This window comes from Scylla paramamosain, chromosome 14 (genome assembly GCF_035594125.1).
Source record: "Scylla paramamosain isolate STU-SP2022 chromosome 14, ASM3559412v1, whole genome shotgun sequence".
In the NCBI taxonomy this organism is placed as follows: domain Eukaryota; kingdom Metazoa; phylum Arthropoda; class Malacostraca; order Decapoda; family Portunidae; genus Scylla; species Scylla paramamosain.
The window spans coordinates 10,447,328-10,451,598 of record NC_087164.1 but is presented as its reverse complement, the minus strand read 5'-3'; the positions used below and the strand labels follow the sequence as shown (position 1 = coordinate 10,451,598).

The following is a 4,271-nucleotide window of genomic DNA, read 5'->3' as shown; positions in this document are numbered from 1 at the left end:
AAGATAGGTAGATTAATTAGGTCAGAATCGGATGCCATCGCCTTGCAGGCAGACTTAGATAGAATGAATGAATGGACGGATAGATGGCAAATGCAATTTAATATCAATAAATGCAAAGTGCTTAGCGTAGGTAGAGGAAACCCACACAATAGGTACACATTAGACAACCCAACTCTGGTAGGTACAGGGTACGAGAAAGATTTAGGAGTTATAGTTAGCTCTGAACTCCGTCTAGGGAAATAATGCATAGAAGCCAGAAACAAGGCAAATAGGGTACTAGGATTCATTTTTAGGAGTGTTAAAAGTAGAAGGCCGGGAGTAATATTAAAGTTATACTTGACGCTGGTCAGACCTCATCTAGACTACGCGGTGCAGTTCTGGTCCCCACATTACAGGAAAGATATAGGTCTATTAGAATCAGTACAGAGGAGAATGACTAAAAGGATACAGGGGATGAGGAGTATCCCTTACGAGGCGAGGTTGAAGCTGTTAAATTTACATTATTTAGAGAGACGTAGGTTAAGAGGAGACCTGATAGAAAAAGACGTCTTTAAGTGGTATAAGGGTTATAACAAGGGAGATGTATGCAAAATTCTTAGGATCAGCAACCAGGGTAGAACAAGAAATAACGGGTTCAAGCTTGAAAAATTTAGGTTTAGGAAGGAGATAGGAAAAAATTGGTTCTCAAATAGAGTGGTAGATTAGTGGAACGGACTCGGTAATCATGTAGTTAGTGCTAGGACACTAGAGAGCTTTAAGGGAAGATTAGACAAGTTTATGGATGGAGATAGCAGATGGAAATAGGTAGGTGTGTTTCATACAGGGACTGCCACGTGTAAGCCTGGTCGCTTCTTGCAGCTTCCCTTATTTCTTATGTTCTTATGTTATCTCGACGAAATAAGGACGTAGCAGGAAATTTATCATCGGTGGAACCACGTTAGTTTTCTCGGTCAGGATAAGTTTATGGTAGTTACTTAATGAATGGCATTCAACACTCTTCTTGAATAAGAGGAAGACGCGTTATTTCAGGTGGTCTTGGATATAACAATCATATGGGAATTGTAGCTTTTTATACACTGGAATAGCGACGCAAGTGTCGAACAGCTGCCCCATAGTTACGTAACTAAAATCACGAAAGGTAGGATTACCAGGTATTTTCTTTTAATTAATGTATAGTCGCGGTCATAACTTAGTTTGGCTTCGTCGCAGTGATGAATCTTGGCCAGTTCAGGTTTGAAGGTCTCAACTGCGTTATGACAGGTGCCGGCGAGAGGGAAGGGACTTCAACCTCCCCACGCCTCCTCGCCGGCACTTCGCGCTCCATTCCTAACGACGCAGTTGTTCAAACCTGAACTAGATTCATCATTGCGACAAAGCAGTACGACTTACGGCCGCGATTATATATGTATATAAAAAAAAAAAGTCAGTTACAATGCAATTTGTTTCAGAGGTGTTTAGTATGAATTTCAATGTGATTTGTTTCAGAGGTGAAGTGAGTAGCCAGTTGATGTGGTATATGTAACCGTACTAGCCCCACCTTACCTGGTCCTACTGCCAGACTGAAGAGCCAAATACACATAGGACTCGGTCTCCCAGTGTGTTAAGCTTTAAATGGGTACATTAAAGCTTAACATACATACAAGTAATTGGTTTTGAAGACCCTGCATCTAGCATCTAGCCAATGTAATGAATTAAGAATATTAATATAATACATAGGTCTTCAGTGGATGAGTGAGCTCCCCATTGTTTTAGGAATATCAACATAGGTCTTGAACCCCCATGGTTTCAGTTCATTAAAAAATTTGTCACTTCAATCAGGTCCCAGTGGAGACCTGAACCACATTGTTTCAGTTGCTGTTAGATGTTAGGGTTGGTATGATCTAACAGCTAGATTAGCCTTTCTTCTACCCAAGCACTAGTAGCTTGCACAATACTAACCTGATCTGCTTGTGCAGGGATTTCCATGTCACATTTCACAATATAAGCCAAGCACTGGTTGTCTGTACAATAGTAACTTTAATTTGCTTGTGCAGGGATTTGCATGTTACATTTCAGAAGACTACCAAGCAAATGATGTCACCCTTTTAAGAGGGTAGGTTATGTATTTACCTAGTTATATTTACCTAGTTGTGACATGCAGAAGAGGAGCAACGCTCATACTGTCCCATCTCCATAACTGTTTTTATCCAACTTTTCCTTAGTCATATTTGTGGCACACACCACTTCCCCTTCCAGTCCATTCCATGCCTCTATGCTTCTTCCTTAGTCATGAATATTTGTGGCACACACCACTTCCCCTTCCAGTCCATTCCATGCCTCTATGCTTCTATGAGGGAAGCTAAACTTCTTTGTCCCTTCTGCAGGTGGTTACTTTTAGTTTTTTCATTCATTATGAAGAGATGTTCCCTATCTAGTTTTTTTTCCATCCCACTCAGCAATCTGTACAAAGCAATCAAGTCACCTCTCTCTCATCTCTTTTCCAAGGTTGGGAGTTGCATTCTAGCTAGTCGCTCCTCATATGACAAATCTTGCAATTCTGTTATCTTTGTTGCTGCTCTCTGTATTCCTTCCAACTTTGTATGCTTTTTTTCATGTGCTGACCAAATTACCACTGTGTATTCTAATCTTGGATGTATCATTGTGGTGATTATTTTCCTCATTTCTATATCCAGATAAGCAAAGGCAACTCTTGTTTCTTAGTAGGCTGAGAGTTCCACCTGTTATCCTTTTCTGGTGATAAATTCTGAGAAAATCACTCCCAGATCTTTTTCTTGTTGTCTTTAGTTTCATTTCCCATCTTATAGTTACAGCTACACCTTTTGTTACCTCTTCCAAATTCCATCTTTTTTACACTTACCAGAGTTAAATTCCATTTGCCATCTGAGTTAAATTCCATTTGCCATCTGTTGCTCCACTCCCACACCTTGTCTACATTTCTTTGTAATTCTTCACAATCTTCCATTCCCTTCACTCTTCTCGTAAGTTTTGCATCATCAGCAAGACTTGCATTGCTGGATACGTTCTCCACCATATCATTTATGTACACAACAAACATTATTGGTGCTAACACTGATGCTTGGGGAACCCCACTTAATACTGGGCTCCACACTGATGTCTGGTCCCTAATTACTGTTTGCATCTCTGTTTTTGAGGAAATGGCCCATCCATTTCGGCATTTTTCCATTTACACTACCTATCTTTTCCAGCTTCCACAGCAGTCTATCATGCGGCACTTTTGATTATCAAAAGCTTTTCTTAAATCTAGATAAATACAGTCAGCCCAACCATCTCTCGTATGATATCAATTACTCTTAAATAGCATAATAAATTAGTGACACAAGATCTCCCTTTTCTAAAGCCAAATTGACAAGTTGTGAGAATGTACTTATCTTCCAAAAACCTGGTCCATATGTTCTTTATTATCCTTTCACATAATTTTGCAACCACACTTGTCAGCAAAACTGGTCTATAATTTAGTGGGTCTTGTGTGTCTCCTCCTTTAAAGATGGGTACGATGTTTGCCCTTTTCCAATCCTGTGGAACTATTCCTTCATTATGGCATGTAATTTATCATTAAGCTGGTTACTGCATTCTTTTATTACCCATCCCTACACTCCATCCAGTCCCGTGGCCTTTCTCACTTCTAGCGTTTTGATGATTTCATCAACTTCCTCTTTTGTTACTTGAAATTCCTCTATTTTTCCATTTTCAGGTGTGCACAATGGCCTCATAAATTCCTTTTCCTTTGTAAAAACTTCCTTAAAGCTCTTATTCATCACTTCTGCCATCTCTTTCAGGTCTTCATAAACTTCTGCCATCTCTTTCGGGTCTTCATAAACCACTCCATCTACCATTAGCTTTCCTATACTAGCTTAGCTTTTCAGTTTACCATTCACATATCTATAAAAGAGTTTTGTTCATCTTTTGTAACTAGTTATTTACTTTAACTTTAGTTAAAAAATCATGTATGACTGCTACTTATCAATAAAAAACTTACCTACTGTGCTTTTTGCCTTTAAAAATCATAATGTGCCACAGATGCTGGTATAGGAATCTGGTAAAAAAGCTAATATATTAAGACCAATTCTCTCTCTCTCTCTCATATATATATATATATATATATATATATATATATATATATATATATATATATATATATATATATATATATATATATATATATATATATATATATATATATATATATATATATTCTCCTGCAAGGTTCTCCAGTGTTGCATGTCTTGCTTAAAAGATTCAATTCTCTGTTC

The 4,271-nt window shown here is 38.2% G+C and overlaps 1 long non-coding RNA gene across 1 annotated transcript; it reads left to right on the top strand.

Moving 5' to 3' along the window:
* Nucleotides 1-609: 609 nt before the first annotated feature.
* LOC135106851 (uncharacterized) lies at nt 610-4,005 on the top strand. Its single transcript, XR_010271481.1, has 2 exons — nt 610-1,683; nt 3,798-4,005. It is a non-coding gene; the product is annotated as an uncharacterized LOC135106851 (long non-coding RNA).
* Nucleotides 4,006-4,271: the final 266 nt, after the last annotated feature.